General features: G+C 43.7%; 1 protein-coding gene and 1 long non-coding RNA gene across 5 annotated transcripts in view; one reads left to right on the top strand and one right to left on the bottom strand.

Annotated features, from left to right (window-relative positions):
- Positions 1-19,112, bottom strand: part of COLEC12 (collectin subfamily member 12) — a 162,181-nt gene that overhangs the window by 102,339 nt on the left and 40,730 nt on the right. The window contains exon 3 of one of the 3 annotated variants that reach the window (XM_053247412.1): positions 10,261-10,424. The exons of the other annotated variants lie outside the window; for them this stretch is intronic. The gene's annotated coding sequence lies outside the window, so the exon portion shown is untranslated. The remainder of the gene's footprint in view (positions 1-10,260; positions 10,425-19,112) is intronic. 3 annotated transcript variants of the gene reach the window in all.
- LOC128323741 (uncharacterized) overlaps positions 15,193-19,112 on the top strand; it is a 43,174-nt gene continuing 39,254 nt past the window's right edge. Inside the window, exon 1 of one of the 2 annotated variants that reach the window (XR_008306451.1) lies at positions 15,193-15,511. This is a non-coding gene — a long non-coding RNA (uncharacterized LOC128323741). Of the gene's footprint in view, positions 15,512-16,018; positions 16,224-19,112 lie in introns of those variants that run through there. The other variant, XR_008306450.1, reaches the window with a different exon arrangement.

The raw sequence follows: 19,112 nt of genomic DNA, 5'->3' as shown, positions 1-19,112 counted from the left end.
ATATAAGCTGATCAGAAAAGGAGCAGGCCCACTCTTCTGGCATGGGGCTCCATGGGATCTTTTATGGCCTCTAAATGAATAAACTTTAATTGGTGGTTGTATTCTAGAGTTGCTTGCCAAGAGTTCTTAACCTTATTAGTGGCCTCTTCTCTATAAACACTGAACAAATTTCCCCCAACTAGGGTAGACACGGTCCAGGGATTGCAGATGAATATATTCTGCACATTGACTGGGAAAGTTAAATGAATGTTTGTGCCAGGGCAACGCTTCATAAAGGACTAATTCTACCTATTGTTATTTCTTCACAGCATGTGCATGTTAAATAGCCCCTTGATGTCATTTTGGCAGCTTAGGTGCTCTTAATAATGGAAAACCCTTTCCTGCTTAGTTTCAGTGTTTCTTTATGAACCTGTAAAAAATTTAAATCCAAAATAATGGTCCATGGCTAATATGCCTAGTATATCAGTCAGTATACTAGCCTGTAATCACCAGTGTTTCTAATATGCATCCGCTTGAGTTATCTTCCTAACGTTGCCATCCATCTCTGTGTACTGTGGTAACTTGTGGGAGACATAATGTGTTGTGTTGCTAAGCACTGACAAGAACTTGTTGAACTGTATTTAATTAAATTCAGGTCATCTTGGGCTGAAAATTTATTTTTTGATAAAATGACCTAATAAGTGAAGCAGTGTAGCATAAAAATGAAAGATTTTACTGAAGCATGCATGCTAAGAGCTGAATCACATAATGAAGGTCCAATCCACCAGCAATTCATTCAATTATTTATTTATTTATTTATTTTTACATTTTATATCCCGCTCTTCCTCCAAGGAGCCCAGAGCAGTGTACTACATACTTAGGTTTCTCCTCACAACAACCCTGTGAAGTAGGTTAGGCTGAGAGAGACGTGACTGGCCCAGAGTCACCCAGCAAGTATCATGGCTGAATGGGGATTTGAACTCAGGTCTCGCCAGTCCTAGTCCAGCAATCTAACCACTACAATACGCTTAAACAGAATTGCACAAATCTGCTAACATTAACAGAAATGATTGCACAGCAGTAGTGCCTGGTAGACTGTACCCATCGGTTATTGAAACTACTGACTCTGGGATCAGGGGCGTCACTATCATAGGGCCAGGGGAGACAGTTGTCTGGGGGCCCACTGCCTTGGGGGCCCCCCAGAGGCAAGTCACATGACTGACTCACCCAGCCACGCACCCGACCGGGCTTCCTTCAGTTGTATTCATCCTCCAACACTGATGTGAGTGTTAAGACCTGGAGCTACCAGAACAGCATGCCTTTCTCTAGTACCATTAAATGACTTGCACCATCTACAATTTACAAAACCTTTAAAAAAATAATTTAGGATGATGATCTATAGGATATAGGCATATAAGTAACAAAAAGCATCTTACTATGCTTTTTGTTACCACTATTCAGCCTCATTTAAGATTTCTTTACTTCATGAGCTGAGCTGAGCTTCAGTGAGGGGGGAGGGCATTTTAAAATCTTGTCTCTGGGCCCACTCCAACCTTGCTACACCCCTGTCCGGGATAACCACTGGGCAACAATTTTCAAGAACATTTTCAGCTCAGATAATTTTCAGAGTTGTTTCTCCCCTTCTAAAACTCCATAATTTTTTTCCTTTTATTTTTGTGAACAGCAAGAGACATTTTCATTAGCATTTGCAGCAAACTGCAATTTGTCATTTTGTCCAAATGTGGCAAACTATGGTTTATGCAAACCATCATTTGTTCTCAAACTCCTTTTGATCCTGGTTTGTTCAAACCACAGACACTGATGCTATGATTTGCACTAGCCACAGTTTGGTGCATTTGGATACAATGGCACACTCTGAAATTTGCAACAAACTACAAGTGGAAGCTTCAAATATCTTCCCCCTTGTACAAAAGAAGGGGGCAGAGGAGAACAAAAGAACCTGAGGCCTATCATAGCTTGTTTTCGAACAAGCCATCATTTACCATTATGCTTGAATATGGCCAATATCTCAAGATTGTTATTCCCATGAAAAAGATGCCATTGTTAATCTGTTTTAGTTTCTTGTACCAATACAGGACTGAATTGCATGACCCAATCTGCATGGTCAAAAGGTAGCATAAGTGGCCCACATTCAACGTCTGCTGGTCATGTGGTTGCCTCAGAACATTACCAATTTGCTTCCCACCACAACCCACTTTGATTCTAAAGTGGCACAATAAATGTAGACCGACAAGTTATATATGTGAAGGAGCAATCATACGAGTGCTTCAGCACATTTATTTGTATCTAAAAGAAAATCAGTATGTGAGGAAGAGGAATACTAGTCCATATCAGTTCTCTGTATGGAGGGATTTTTTTGTATAAAGGAACATTCTGTCACGTGATCTCCAGGCTAGGGTGGTATTACTTACACATAGGCTTGCCACCTACCTAAAATTCAGGTCTCTGACTGCATATTTATCTATTAAATTAAAAAGAAACACAAAAAAATTGTGTTTTGGACTGTCACAAAATGCTGTCCACCAGAATTTCCTGACCTAGCTAACAAAGATGCCATCCATCAATACAGCCACTTTCTAAAACTTTAAATTCAAAGAGAGACAGTAACTTGGAGGTTCCTGCTGCACATTTCCCACTAAGTTGACTCTGAAAGCTTCCTGGGGAAAACGTCTTTGCAGCTAACATTGCTGGGAAGTTGAGAAAGGGCTGCCTCTTAGGAACTCTATTGGCATAGAGTTATATGTGAAGTCCTTCCAGGTGTCATGAAGAGATTAGTCGGTGCCAACAATATACAAGACAAACGATAGCTGCACAGTGTTGTGGGCAGAACACAATAAATTAATCAAGCAAAAATGTGGTAGGTGATCTGAAAATATATAGTGAAGCTGTTCTGACTATCACTAGAAAGCGGGCTAAGGGAGCCTAGCCTGCTTCCTGGTGATCGTTGGAACTACCAGCCTCACAGCCGAACCCGGTGGTTCCAAAGCGGCTAGCCTGCCTAATTCCCCCTCCCCTTAAACAAGGTTAATGATGTGAGCGCATATTGCTCAACATGTGCAAGCAATCCACAATATGTGAATGGTAACTTGTAACTGATGCAAAACTGTATTACTTGGTAAACTACTAAATATTATTTATTTTATTTTTTACATTTTATATCCCGCTCTTCCTCCAAGGAGCCCAAAGCGGTGTACTACATACTTAAGTTTCTCCTCACAACAACCCTGTGAAGTAGGTTAGGCTGAGAGAGAAGCAACTGGCCCAGAGTCGCCCAGCAAGTATGAATAGAAAAGCAATGATAAGTTCAAACAACACAGCAAGATGATTGCCTGTAGGTTGGTTCAACACCCATTAGAGTCAGGTAGGAGGTGGGCTACCCAGATATGCATGGTTGTGTGAACTCAAACATTTCCCTCCAGCTCAGGTTGCTTCCCTCAGGGGCTACCTAGCTTTTTTACCCCACTTTTTACCCAAAGTGGAGGAGAGCACTCCTACACTGATTCTTCAGTTGTGAGAACCTTCACTCTGGCAGCGCTGTGTCTGCCTTCTGCTCCTTCATGGCCAATGGAAAGGCAGGTACTAACATTATGAAGTTTTTCCAATCTGCTAGCAGCACAAAGCATGCTGAGGAGGCACACCTTATATGGAGAAGTGGGGCTTGCAGTCCAATTTCAGCACTGGAGTCCTTGACAGCCATGATCGTGTGCTTGCAGGGTTTGCAGAGCCAAGCTGAGGTGATGCTTGTGTGTAGCAAACAAAGTAACATCTTGGCAGGACTCCTATCCACCTCAAAATGGTTGTGTAAATAAGGTGTGTGTGTGTGTGAGAGAGAGTGTGTCATTATGTGAATTGGTTTAACTTTTACTGTGAAGGAGAACTTTGCATCAACACACCTTTAGAAACTTCAGCACCTGTACAGAGCTTCCTGTGTAATGTTTTGGGATGAAGAAACAGATTTGTGAAAACAAGCATTGCTATACAGCATAGATTTAATTTAGACATCTGTTCAAGTCCTTAGGTGGAGTCTGGAAGCAGCAATATTTTCAGATGTACAAATAGAGCTCTTCAACAGTCTTCAGCCAAACCGTTCAGAGTTAACCATCAGTGCACAGCCAATGTCTGATCCAGCACACAGTGACAGCTTTTTAAAAAGAACACACTGTCTTTCCCCCCCATCCTTTTATTAAGAAATGAGGAAAGTGCCAGTCCCATTTTTCATCTACAGATGGGCTTTTTGTGAAACTGTGCCTGCAGTTCGATCTAAATTTTCTGTACATCTGACTTGCACCATACACAAAGATTGGCAGTATCTAAAAAACAAGTATTGAAAACACAGATTTTCAGTACTTGTATTTTGTATCTAAAATACATTTGCTGAGATATTTTGTATTTTTAAAATACATTGCCGAAACCAAAATACATCACAGCCAATTATTGCTTTCTTGCTTCAGAAGCTGCCTTTTATTGCAAGTAGGCAGCCCAATGGCTTCCAAGCATCCTTGTGTGTGTGCTCTGTTCCTTCCTCTCTGTCCCTTGAAGTTTGAATAGTTTTAGTATTCAATTCACTATTATTGTTTTACTATTCAATTTATTATTACACTGTGTATGGTGCATTGGGGGATACCCCATCTCTGTGCCTACTGACTATAGTTTTACTATTCAATTTACTATTATACTGGGCATGGTGCATTGATCCCCCATCTCTGTGTCTCCTTGAGCAGCACACAACTTAGGGAGACACAGGATATATGGCAGCTGGGTTAAGGGTGCACTTGCACTCTTAACCACAGCTAACAGCCAGGTTTAGTAAGGGGGTCAGGTTGCATGGAAACGCCGGGATCCACAAGGATTGCAACACTTCACACAACCAGACTAACCCAAGCTGGGCAGCTCTAGCCTGCATTAAGCTGGTCATTAGAAGAGTCTCAGTATCATTGTGGGACACACAGAATAATATAGGAAATCAAACAGCCATGCTTGCTTAGACTGGATTAAGATTTTAAAAGGTAAAGTGGGCCATCAAGTCAATTTCGACTCCTGGCGCTCACAGAGCCCTGTGGTTTTCTTTGGTAGAATACAGGAAGGGGTTTACCATTGCCTCCTCCCGTGCAGTATGAGATGATGACTTTCAGCATCTTCCTATATCGCTGCTGCCACTTCCAGCCTCTAAATACCAGTTGTGAGATGCTGTCATAAATCTGTTAGCTTGGCTAACCCAACAGGATTTACCACCCACTTCAGCACTCCCTAGTGAGTTAAGAGAAAGTGGCAGCTGAACTGCATGAGTGAAAAATAAAAGGCTCACAAAGAAAAATAGTAAATGAATTAAGTCCCCTGAACTGAACTAGGTACCCCCCTCTAACAATAAGTGAGTAATAAGTGAACAGAAAACACAGAGCAAGGAATGAAAATAGTGAAGGACAACAGAAGCAAGGAATTAACAGAACAAAGCCGGAAAGCATAAACAAGGCAAATTGGAACTCGGACAAAGTTTTGGAATTCAATAGCACACTGTCTGCAGACCAGCGAAAGTTGCAAACAGCACCTGAGCAATTGAGAGACTTCCAAATATATATGGCTCAAGAGAACCAGCAGCCAATCAGGCTTCCCTGAATCAGCACTTCGGCTTCCTTTCTAGTGATCTCCTGCGCCTGCGTGACTTCCACTGAGCCTCCCTCTTGAACCGTCTTCTCAAGACAGGTTAAATCCCAGGCTCCTCCCCATCAGAAATCATGTCTGGCAGCTGTTGCGAATCCTCAGCTCCAGAGTCTGGTCTCCCTGCCAACTCCTGTTGCTGTGCTTCTGAGCCCTCACTAGCAGGCGAATCCTCCCGTTCCTGCTCTGACTCTTCTGAGTCAGGTCTGAGTCATGACAGATGCCTCTAAATACCAGTTTCAGGGGAGCAGTAGGAGAGAGGGTATGCCCTCCACTCCTGCCTCTAGGCTTCCCAGAAGCATCTGGTAGGCCACTGTGTGAAGCAGGATGCCAGACTAGATGGGCTTTGGGCCTGATCCAGCAGGGCTTTTTTATGTTCTTAAAAGCATCTAAAGTTTTAAAAATCATCTTTTGCATCACAACAGTCTGTAAAGTTGGTCACATGGGGGGGCGGATCTGCCTCATAGGAGCAGATGACTCCATGTACAGTATCCCAAGTTTGTTTTCCTACCCCATTTTATCCTCACAACAATCCTTTGAGTTAGGCTACGCTGAAAAACAGTGAGTGACCAAGATCATCCAGTGATCTGACTGAGTGAGGGCTTCAACCTGGGTCTCCTAGTCCTCATCTAAGAAAGTTTAACATTGGATACATCATGCAGTGTTTTGATTTCTATTGACATAATTTGTGTATATCACACACACCCACACCCACAAGCCTGCTGACGCCCATGGAGAATAGTGAGAATGGAGAATCATAGCAAAAAGGAACAGGGCATTATGTTGTTTGGGAATTACTGATCTGATTGAGTGTTTAACAAGTTGTTCTAGTAAGAACTAATCTATTTATTTTCCTTTCACTATCCCTACAACTGGACTAAATTTTGTCCAAATAGGTTAGGCAGTTCACAAGTTAGCCCACTTGTGCCTCAAACATTCATGTGCTCACCATCTTGAATTAGGGTGGATGACATCACCACAAACTATGTGTTTGAGGTGTCTCTGCAACTGTACCAAATCGGTTCCCACTTGCACCTCAAACATTCACATGTCTGCTATCTTGAATCCGGGTGGACATCATTACAAACTATGCCTTTGAGCCGTCCCTATGTGTCCCTACACCTGTAGCAAATTTGGTTCAAATCAGTTAAGCAGTTCACAAGTTAGCCCAATTGTGCCTCAAATGTTCATGTATCCACCACATTGAATTGGGGTGGATGACACCATCACAAACCACGCCATTGAATGGTCCCTGTATGTCACTCACTACAAATGTACCTAATTTGGTTCAAATTGATTAGGCAGTTCACAAGTTGGCCCACTTGTGCCTCAAAAGTTTACACATCTGCCATTTTGAACTGGGGTGGATGACATCACCACGAACTATGCCGCTGAGGTGTCCCTACAACTGTACCCGATTTGGATCATATTGGTCCAGGCATTGTGAAGTTGATAGTTGGGGACACACATGGATGGACGCACACACATGGAATACCAGGTGATCTCATAAGCCTACTGGAAGCTAGGCTAAAAAGCTGGAAATACTCCAGGTTTTGCAGAACAAATCAAAGCACATTAGTATGTTGGATTGGTATCCCATTGTCCAATGGCTATTTTTAAAGATATAATTCAAGTCTAACATCAAGCGGTCTCGTAGAACAATTATTTTCAATTGCTGGGATGATTCACAGCCCCAGAAGGCACAACTTGAGTGACTTAAATCTTTGAAAAACTTGTAGTGCTTAAAGGAAATGGAAACAAGTTTGGATAAGTAGCGGACATCTCAAAATTGTTTCCTTTTTTCAGGCATTGTATTTTGTATTTTAAGATGTATTTTAAAATACTACTTTGTATTTTTATTGGTTGTTTACCAAGTATTTTGTGTCTAAGATACATTTGCTCAGGTATTTTGTATCTTATATTTAAAATATTTTAAGAAGTATTTTGCCCATCTCTGACCATACAGAGCATTAACAGCATTGAAACATTTCAAATCGCAAGTGCTGTAAAATTCTATATTTGCAGCCATTAAATATCTCTCTACATCCAATCTGCACTAAATGCCTGCTTATACAGGTTGTCTTAAAGGAACCAATTTGACATTCCCTCCACCTATTTTAGACTCTGCTGACAATGCAAAATTGGCTGCATTTTCAAGACAAAAATAGAAGCTGACAGTGTAAAGCACATCACTTGCCAAGCAATTGCTGGTTTTGGAAGTGGGCAGGAGTTGTGGAAATGGACAGATGAACACTGAATAGTCTTGCCTCCCATGAATAGATCACGGGGCATGCAAAGATCCACTTCCAACGTCTTTTTTTTTCCTGGCACATTCCTCTTGGAATCTGGGTCTACATGTAGCAAGAACCTGGGGTCTACAGTCAACAAAAGTTATACGTATGATTATTTTACCAACAAAGGATATGCTCAGCAATATATGTATCTGGGAAAGTGAAGCAAAGAAAGCTGCTCATTCTGAAGTGATATGGGCATACACTCCAAAATGCATAAACTGCACACATAACCAAAGTTACAGTACATTAGAAAAAAAAGGTTTGACTCAAAATACGAAGCCCATTTTATGTTAAAGCTCTGAGACTGCAACTACCAATACAAAAACAGTCTTAGCTGCCCCATCCCCACATTTGGGTTGGGGGTTGCATTGCAGGAGGGAACAGGTCCAACCCTTTCCCCATGCTAATTACCCAAATGAAATCATCCCTCCTAAAAGCTGCCAATAGCCATGGAGGAGAAAAACATAGGAGCACAAAGCACTGTGTTTGTGTTGGACTCTCTTTCCCTGCAACCATGATCCAAATAGAGAGGCTCCAAAGGCTGCTTCTACAGGAAGAAAATTATATTCAGGATTTCCAGTCATGGAGCTCGAACACAGTTTGGCCTTTACTTACATGCAAGCATAGTATTGTTTGTAAAAAAAAAACAACCCATCAGGTTAAACAGTTGTTTCTCTACCTTGCTGGTGCTGAGGGAATAAACAATGCCAGAGATGGTTATGGTGTTTCCAGCAGATCCTTAATTCCAGCCTTCATGCTAGTGGGCAGTGCTTGTTCTTTTCTGCTATATGGATTCTTAATTTTGTTTCCTGGTTTTATTCCAGTCAAGGAGCAAATCACATTTTCAGGGACAAGTAGGAATTTTGGCGGATAGTTTTCTTAGAATTGGTAGATGTTGGAAGCTCATAGTTGTGGAATGTTACAAGCAGTCCCGGAGGACCGAGAGTGGGGTGGGGGTGGGGGCGGACACTTTCTGTGCCATTTGCAGGTGAGGTAGCAATCTATCGCAAAGTTATCATCACTACACTTGTCCCCTCCAAGCATTAACATCATTAGCATTAATATCACATATTTAAAAACAAAACCTAGAAAATGGAGAGGAAGTTAGAGACTACATTAATATTTCTATTAATTCCCTGTTCACATTTAGTTCTTTTATTTACACAGGAGTTAATGGAAGATCTGATTTCTCATTTCCTAATTTGTACAATGCTGTGATTCTATTACAGATATAAGAAACCAATGCTTCCTATTGTTTTGACTGTTTGAACTAGGATTTGTACAGGCATGTGGACCTTGACTGCCATAGATCAACTTGCTTGACAATCAGCTTAGAATTATCAGCTGGCAAACATAATTCTTATGGAACTGATGAGGAAACTGACTGTATAATTGTTCTAGCAAACTGAAGAGTTCTGAACTGCAGTAAATATTTTTTTTAAAAAACACCCCGCAAGACCTAGTAAAATACTGTCTAACCTTCTCTCCAATTTCTTTCTTATGAAAGCAAAAGCAGCAGTGAAGATGTGAAATAAGAAAATAGTCCATATTTTACAAATGGTTCCTGATTCCAATTACTATGGTAGCGACAGACCGAAGAAAAAAGTAAATTCCTTGTTCCAGTTACTGCATAAGTTTCATGAATAGAATATTCCAACTAGACATGGATCCTCATGATACGAACTTGAGAGAAAAGCAATGCAGTAGATAAGTAAGACACTTTATCTTCACTGGAAGAATTATCATTTTGTGTAAGATTATATTATATTATACAGACAAAACCAGTATTCAGCAATTAAAACAAATCAATGAGCACATTCTGTGAAATGTGCAGAAAAACATAAAATATCAGTCATAAAAATACTCAAGATGTTTTGACTGGCTGACATCCATTCTAATGCTGCACTAGAGCCATAAACAAAGATGAACACACACAAGAAGGTTGTGTAGCTTGAGTTGTCCCACAACCTCTTGCAGTCTTGGTCCACTTGTACAAGTGTTGTTCCTGTGCAACAAGGAAAGCGGATAGCTCTGCATCTACGACACATGGAACCTGAGGAAAAGGTTTCACAGCAGAAGGTGTGCTACAGATTGCACATGCACACCCTATTGTACTGGCGCAACACTAGTCTGAAGTGCAAATTCCCAACTTAATGGAACTAGTTAGTGCTACATCTTTGCACTAGTGTAATGTGTTAGTCCTGATGTCAGTCACTGTAATATCTAAGGTGGCCTAACTACTGATAGGTAGGCCAATAAAAGCATGTCATATATAGACTCCAATCAGAGTGTTGTCATGTTTGGTACATACTGGTGAGCAGTCAGGTCCATGAAATCAATCAGGCCAAGGGTCAAAGCCAGAGAGCAGTCCATAGGATAAGGCAAGGTCAAGGTCACACATGCAAAAGTCAGTACCAAAAGGCTGTCCAGTCATGGCAGGTGAGCAGTGTGGTCAGGCAAGCAACAGGTCAGTAGCTAGAGACAGAAAAGGAAACAAACAGAAGGTCAGGTACCAGCGAGCCAAGGCAAGAGCTCAGGGAGCAGGCAGGCAGGCTTTACAATGAAGTTGCTTCAACCACTGCTCTTTCAAGACTGAGCTCTTGAACTCCAGGATCTCTGTTTCAGGCTCCTCCCAGCTCTTCTAGAGGATGTAGTCATTTAAAGAAGCCACAACTTGTTCCTTAGATGCAAGCTTCTCCAACAGGGCAGTGATTCCTCCTCTACTGGTTGTGTTTCCAGGGAGTCCTCAGAATCAGGAGACAGAGGCAAAGGAGTATCTTCTGGGCAAGGTGGGGGCAGAAAATCTTCAGGATCAAGCATCTCAGGTAGCAACAGCTCTCCTGCATTCGGGATTGTGGTGTAAGGATACAGTGGTGAGGGGGAGGCGGGTATGCCCTCCATTCAGACTCCTCAACCCCTGAACTCTTGTTGCACAGGCCTGGTAGGTGGTACAGTTGGCTTGGGTTCATGACAAGTACTGACTTCCTATTGCCTTGTAGACATAATATTAGATGATACTATTTCCTCTTAAAGACCTAATTGGCTTGGGTCCCATGTGTTGCATACTTCCTTACATTCTGTCACAATTAACTATACTATCTAAATGTAATAAAGAGCACACAAATATGCATTTGCAGTGGACTGCACAGCTGTAGGATGCAAGAGTGCTATTGAGAGATGGCAGGGAGCAGACGTATTCCTCCATGTGTGTCTCAGACTCCATGTGATTATACCTTTGGATGCATGCACTAAATTTGCAATTGGTATGGTTATGTCTGTACAGCATTGATCATCTCCAATATGAAGTGATCACCAGTGAAAGAGAAATCTTTGCACACAGCTGTGTGCACACAGTCCACAAGGATCTATGGATCTTATATAATGTTGACTCCAAAGTGTAACAAGTTCAAAACTAACAGAGAAAAATCTTATACAGTACCTCAGGAGTGGATGGTGAAAGTAGTGGTGGGGTGGGGGACGACAAGAGGCACCTTTAAGAAGGTAATAAGCAGGTGCTTACCATTGTGTAAGCAGCACCTGCAACCTGTGGTGTCCTGACCGCAATCCCACGTGGGGCAGCGGCACTCCACCCAGCATCCGGTGGCCCTGGTCTCTGCACATGTCCAGAGGCCCCACTGGATGCTGGGTGGAGCGCTGCTGCCCCGCACAGGATTGTGACCGGAGTGCCGCAGCTTGCAGGTGCTGCTTACACGATGGTAAGCACCTGCTTATTACCTCCTTTAAGGTGCCTCTCGCCCCTCCTCCCCACCGGTGCTGCCCTCACTGGCCGCTCCTGCAGTACCTTCTGCAACAATCTCAAGCTGAAATGGGGGCAGGGCAGCAGGAGAAGACATATTTTGTCTGTGTTAGAAAAGAGCATGTAATTTACAGATCACAAGATGTGCTATCTTTACTCCCTTGACCAGCACCACTCTCATTTTCCTCGGAAGTCTCACAGAGGGCATGGCTCAGATACTTCAAGCCTGTTTATCTGAGTTAAAGATATGTACAGTTTACTGGAAATCTGTTGGCTATTCTTCACTGACTAGTTCAAGGGGACGCAATTCAAATTCCAGACTTCCCAAGCAGTACATATCCAAGATGAGGAAATATGCTGACTGGATGTGCTGAGATTCAGTGTGGTCAGAACTCTGGCAGCTTAATCAGCCTGAGAACCATAGATCATACCAGAAAGCATCAAAGCACTGCCAGATGTCTATCTCTCCAACAAGGAAAAAGGAAAACAAATAAACAAAAATTAACCCAGCAGGGAAGGTATAATTTTCAGGCAACCAACAAAGGAGTTAGAAAATAATCATTATAAAGGCAATCCTAGAGTAAATTATCACTTAGGTTTATAAAAGTAAGCAACTAGGGAAACCATCAGCTACAAAAGGAAAGAATGAGTTGCAAAATTTATGTTTTGTTCCAGCAATATCATACAGTCAATATCTATAGGTACAATTGAGACCTTGCTAGGCTCTACCTACAGGTAGGGCCAGGCAGCCCCTCAGAAGTAGTAAATTGTGGAGTACCATTAAAGGGCAGCAAAATATAAAATTATTTAGTCTGTCGTATCTTTCACCATTTGAATTTTCTGTCTCAAGCACAAATCTTGATTGGTCTCTCTGTTATTGCAGTTCACCTAAGATTACCTGGGCAATTCATAGTAAAAACAACAACAACATAGGAAGTTGCCTTACCCCAAGCCAGACCATTGTTCCATCTAGCTCAGTATTGTCTATTATGAATGGCAGTGGCTCTCCAAGGTTTCAGATTACCAGCCCTACCTGGAGATGCCAGGGATCAATCCTGGATCCTTCTGCATGCAAAGCAGATGCTCTACCACTGAGCGACAGTCCCATCACTGGAGTGGGAAGGAGAAGAAGTTCCCCTTTGAAAACATTCATTCCACTGATAGTGATTTGTGGTTGCTGGAGGGATCAGGCCATTGGGATGGCGAGAAGGAAAAAATACAGGGAGAAGCAAGTCTCTTATGGGAATATCTTCATCTCCAGTTCCCTTCCCTCCAATAGAAATGACTTTGTTGACCAGGGTCAAATACCTTCCTCAAGCTGAGAGGAAAGCTAGTCTTGTGGTAGCAAGATTGAACTGTCCCCTTTGCTAAGCATGGTCTGCCATGGTTTGCATTTAAATGGGAGACTGTGAGGACCATAATATATTACCCTTAGGGGATGGGGTCACTCAGGGAAGAACACCTGCAGGCTTGCATGCAGAAGATTCCAAGTTCTTTCCCTGGCCATCTCCAGATAGGACTGAGAGAGACTCCTGCCTGCAACCTTGGAGAAGCTGCTTTCAGTCTCTGTTGAAAATACTGAGCTAGATGGACCACAGATCTAAGGCAGCTTTCTATGTTCCTATGATAAGCTCAAAGCTCAAAAACTTGCATAAATCAGTTTCCACAAAGCTTGGCGTAAGGGAAAGGGTGTAGGTGTAGTGAAAAACAGGGATACGTTATCTAATAAGCAACTCCCAGAAATCCTTTACTGAATGGGATATTTGAGTGATTATCTGGGCCTTCTAAATGTTCATATGACTAACAAAAACAAATCAGCCATTAGTATTCCATCATTGTGCTTGTCTTATGGTAGCAAGCATGACTTTTCAACTAAGCAGGGTCTGCTCTGGTTGCATATGAATGAGAGACTAGAAGTGTGAGCACTGTAAGATATTCCCCTCAGGGGATGGAGCCGCTCTGGGAAGAGCAGAAGGTTTCAGGTTCCCTCCCTGGCTTCTCCAAGATAGGGCTGAGAGAGATTCCTGCCTGCAACCTTGGAGAAGCCACTGCCAGTCTGAGAAGACAATACTGAGCTAGATAGACCAATGGTCTGACTCAGTATATGGCAGCTTCCTATGTTCCTATTGTGTGTAATATTTGGTTGCATTTTTGGTTTTTTTACCAGGTTTTAAGAACTTGATGCCAAGGAAACTTTTACTCAGATTAATTTCAAACTGAGATAAAATGGTAAAGGATTTTGCATGCTGAGAAGTGCTATTGAAAATTATATTAATTTATCATACACAACTACAGAAGCCAGCTCCCCTTTCAGCAATCATATCACTCTTTCAACATTAGCAATAACTAATAGCATCCTATATCTGCTGGTCTCAATGATCATATAGGAAATTTAGCTTGCATTTTAACCTGATTACCAAAATTTGGTAGACAAACGCATTTTAATCAAAATCAGCTAATTCAGCTAATTTTCAAAAGTACTTCAAAAGTGCATTCATCATATAGATTATCAGGTCAGCCATATGGATACTATCATGCCTTCTTCTTGAGATGTCTATTTTTCTTATAATTAATCTATAACCTAAACAAAACTCCTGTGTTCTAAATCACTGAATTGTATAGACAGACACTCTACACTAATGAATTCTCTCTTCCAATGCCCTGCCCCAGAGCAAGAAAACGTATACCTAAAGTAAAACAGCCATACACAGGTCCAAGTTTTCCTTTAAATACACAAGAAACAAGATTCCATCATCTCTAGTGTTATATATGCCATATGCTCCAGTGTTAACCTGTTTGTTCAGACTGGGGAGGTCTATCTGATGTTTAATCTGAATCTGCAACACTCTTATTTAAAACAATTCTTATCCTATACTTGGTAGTAAAGGCAAATAATTGATTCCCCTTTTCAATCTGAGATCCTTTAAAAAAGAAATTAAACCATTGATACATAACCTTTTCCCTCTAGGACAACACACCCGGTTCTTTTCACCTGCTCTTGTAGGGATTTCCTTCTAGATCCATTAGAATCTAGGTAGGTCTCCTACATAGGACATTTTTCCTATTTGTTCCTTTTCTTTATTCTTATTCCCATACAATATGTCAAACGTCTTCTTGAACTGCACTATGCAGCACAGAGCACAATCATACAAATGACATGTTACCTATGCTATGCTCAGGGCTGTCCTTAGGGTGGGGTGACCGCCTTGCTCTGGGCTAGCATTGCCATGTGGTCTGGAATTTTAGGCAGCCCCTGAATTTTGCCTCCTCCACCCGGCTGCTGAAATCACCCATTTTTTACCCTAATTTCAAATCTGCCACCCAATTTGCCTGGATTCCTCTGCAACTGGCTGGGAGCTGAGAAAGCAGCCTGCTCCCGTCTGCCTAGCTGCTTCTGTGTGCTGTGTGCCTGCTCAGTCACAGGGCCATGAGCTGTGGGGAGGCGTAGGGCTGGGAGCAACTGCCCCTTCATTTCCCAGCAGCAGCTGCTGCGTGCAGCAAGCCCCTCACCCTCTTCTCCTTCCAGGCAACTGCCTAGAGACTTCAGTAGTGGCGGGCAGTATACAAATCTGTCAAATAAATAAATAAAATTAGTTGCATAATTTACATAATATGTAATTTACATAATATGTAAATTATGCCACCCGGATTTGGGAAGCTTGAATATAGCAACCTACTCTGGGCACACTGCAGCCTGCCCTGCTCTCTCTCCCAGTCCCAGCAATTTATATTTCCCCACGCAGCCCAGTGGGAGCTGATCTTTTTTCCATTTTCTTTTTTGGTACAGTGCAGGATCAATTGAAAGGTAGGGATGTGCGAACTGATTCGGGTGTTCAGGGGTGTGTGTGTTTGCCCACGAAGCTGGCCTCGGTAATCACTGCCACGGCCCGGTTTACTGTAGTTTCTGGCCCAGGGCCTCGCAGAGGCCATTTGCGCATGCACGGCAGCAGGAAAAATGGCCACCGTGCCTACTTACGGAGGCCCGAATGGGCCAGAAACTACAGTAAACCAGGCTGCGGTGGTGATTACCAAGGCCAGCAGGGGGAGGGGAACTTCATGGACACCCCCCCCCCGGGCCTTTAGGAAGCCCCTGAAGGGGCTAGAGGTAATTTTTTTTAAAAAAATCACAAACCCCCCGGGACTGAATCGAACTGAGGGGGGGAGGAGTGAACTGTTCTGGTCAGGTTTGAGCGCAGTTTGCACTCGAACCGAACCGGGCCAGCCAGTTCCGTGCACACCCCTATTGAAAGGCTCCCTGCTACAATTCCTTCCCTCTCCCCTTCTCAGCTGTTCGGCAGGAGGGTGGGGCTTCCAGAGAGGCCTCTCCTGCAGGCCTCACTGAAGCCTGCTCTTTCCAGGGCCAGCTGGCAGGCAGGTTGCCTGCTGCTGGCAGCAAGGAAGGAAGGAAGGAGGCAGAGTGGCCAGCACTGGCTGCCCATGCCCACCACAGCTCTGTGCAGATCCTCCGCCCAGCCCTGCTCAGCCCAGCCTTTGACTTCTCAGGTTTAGTAATGGAGGTATAATGTTATTTCCTTTTTGTGTGATTCCCACCCACCCCTTGAATATTTGGGGAATGGCTTGCCATGGGGCTTTGATAACAGGCAGATTGGGAAGACTCTTAATGTAGGGCAGATGGGGAAGACTCTGAATATTTAATTTGAAATGGATTGGGGAATTTGTTGGTTTATAACACTCTTTTTAATTTAAAAAATAAAACCTACACACCAAGAAGTCCTAAAGGTGTCTTATTCCATGGCAGAAAATTACCCCCCAAAAAAGTATGGAACTGAAGGGCCCCCCTTAGACCATCATTCTACCCCCAGATGGAGGAATCTACCCTTTGCCTTCATTAAAAAAGGGTAAAACACCCCCTTTCTGCACCAGCCTTTAGATCACCTGGAATGAGTTGACACAGGGCTTGGTATTGAGCAGAGATGTAGGCAGGGTGGGAGGAATATGTATATTTATATTGAAGTGGATTGGACAGATTGTTGGTTTTTAATATATATTTTTTAATTAAAAAAACCCATCCAAAAAGTCTTATAAGTGGCTGTAGTGATGTGAAATGTTAAGGGGGCCCTGCACATGCTGATTTGCCCCCAGCCCCGCAGCTTCCTAGGGATGGCCCTGGCTGTGCTGAATGATACTACTTATTTCTAAAACCCAGAAACTATGTTATACTGAACACTGGTGTACTCATACAGAACAGTACCAGGCCCAACACTGACAGCTGCAGAACACTATAGGATACCACTTTCCAATCTGATGTTGATCCATGTATTGTTCTCTGTTGCATGAGGTTTTTAAAAATGATTACTGCACATACTTTTATCTGTATTTACTGATAAAGTAATAGATTTAGTGGACAAGGGCAAGGCAGTTAGTGGTATACATGTTTCAGAAAATTACTACGCATCCTATGTCAGGTTTCTTGTAGGCCACTCTTCTTGAGCTTCACATTTCTTGAGCTCCCTATGAGGATGTCTTGTGACTTTGTAGAAGTTTATATTAATACTAGTATTTTGAAGCCCGTTATAATAACGGGCGCTAGCCTTTTCCTCTCCCCTTTTCTGATTTTTTTTTTAAAAATACTGCCGCCACCGTTGCCGCCGAAGTCCCACCCTCCCTCCCTCCCAACTTCTGAAACCACCTTACCCCGGCCCGTGACAGTTGAGCAAAGGAAGACCTCAATTGAAGAGGGAAAGAGGAGCTCGCAAGCAGTGCTCCTCCCTCTGCAAAGCCTCTTTCCGAACTGGCACTTGGGGCGGAAAGGACGCCTCTTGCGTCCTTTTCGCCTAAAGCGCCAGTTCGGGCAGAGCCTTTGCAGAGGGAGGAGCACTGCTTGCGAGCTCCTCTTTCCCTCTTCAATTGAGGTCTTCCTTTGCTCAACTGTCACGGGCCGGGGTAAGGTGGTTTCGGAAGTTGGGAGGGAGGGAGGGTGGGACTTCGGCGGCAACAGCATTTTCACCTTTAGTTTTCTTCGGCCTCCGCTCGGCCCCCAGTCCCGGCCTCCGTCTCCCTGGGCCGGTCTGGACCCCCGCCGCCATTCCCCCTCCCACCACCCACCGCGGCCCACGTCTCCAGCCGGGCCAGCCACCCAGGGCTCCGGCGGGCCCGTCACCCGCCGCGGCTTGCGGCTCCGGCCAGGCCCTCCGCTGCCCGGGCCCATTCCTGGCTTCCTGGGGCGGCTCTTTCTGGCCACCCAAGATGTTTGGCGGCTCCTGCTGCTCGGTCCTTTGCCGCCGCTAATGGCCGAGGCGGCGGCTCTGCCGCCGCCTCAGCCAGTCTCTCCCTCCTCCGCAGTCCCGGCTTCTTCGGCGCGGCCATTTGTGGCCGCTCAACATGGCCGCTGGGTGCTGGCGGACGTGTCTCTCTTGGACTGTTCTGAGCATGCGCTCCGCGCATGCTCAGAACAGTCGAGGCACGAACGCACGCTTGGTGTCCGTCCACGGACGGACACCAAGCGTTTTATTAGAGAGGATAACATGAACTTCAGCGCCATCACTGGACATCCCCATAGGAAGCTCAAGAAATGTGAATCTCAAGAAAAGTGGCCCAGAAGAAGCCTGACATAGGATGCATAATAATATTATTATTTTTATTTACTTATTACATTTATAAACCGCCCCATCCAGAGGCTCTGGGCCGTGTACAACAACTTTTTTAAAAGACATAAAAACCCACAATTCAAACACAATGCTAAAAACAATATAAAAACAATTCAAAAATGATTAAAACCATTTAAAACCAATTAAAATACTTTTAAAAAACAATAACACTTTACAAGTCTTGGAAGGCCAGGCCAAACAAATAGGTTTTTAGGGCTCTCTTAAAGGCCGACAGCGAGTTTAAACTGGATATCTGCCAGGAATGCATTCCATAGACCAGGAGCAGATACAGAAAAGGCCCAGTTCCAAGTCGCCACCAGACGTACCGGTGGTAACTGGAGATGGACCTCTCCAGATGACCTCAATGAGTGATGGGGATCATACCGAAGAAGGCGCTCTCTAAGGTAACCCGGACCCAAGCCGTTCAGAGCATTAAAGGTAATAACCAGCATTTTGTATTTCGCCCAGAAACATATCAGCAGCCAGTGCAGCTGTTTTAAGACAGGCACAATATGGTCTCTCCGGGTTACCCCAGAGACCAATCTGGCTGCCGCATTTTGAACTAACTGAAGTTTCCGAACTATATACAAAGCAGCCCCACGTAGAGCGCATTGCAGTTGTCGAGCCTGGAGGTTACCAGCTGATGCACCACTGTTTTGAGATCGTTCTCTTCAAGGAATGGACGCAGCTGTCAAATCAGCTGAAGCTGATAGAAAGCGCTCCTGGCCATAGCCTCCACCTGAGAAACCATGGTGTGGATCCAAGAGCACTCCCAAATGGTGTACCTGCGCCTTCTGG

Source organism: Hemicordylus capensis, chromosome 4 (genome assembly GCF_027244095.1).
Source record: "Hemicordylus capensis ecotype Gifberg chromosome 4, rHemCap1.1.pri, whole genome shotgun sequence".
NCBI lineage: Eukaryota > Metazoa > Chordata > Lepidosauria > Squamata > Cordylidae > Hemicordylus > Hemicordylus capensis.
Note: the sequence above shows the minus strand (reverse complement) of the source record. Positions and strands in the feature narration are given on the sequence as shown.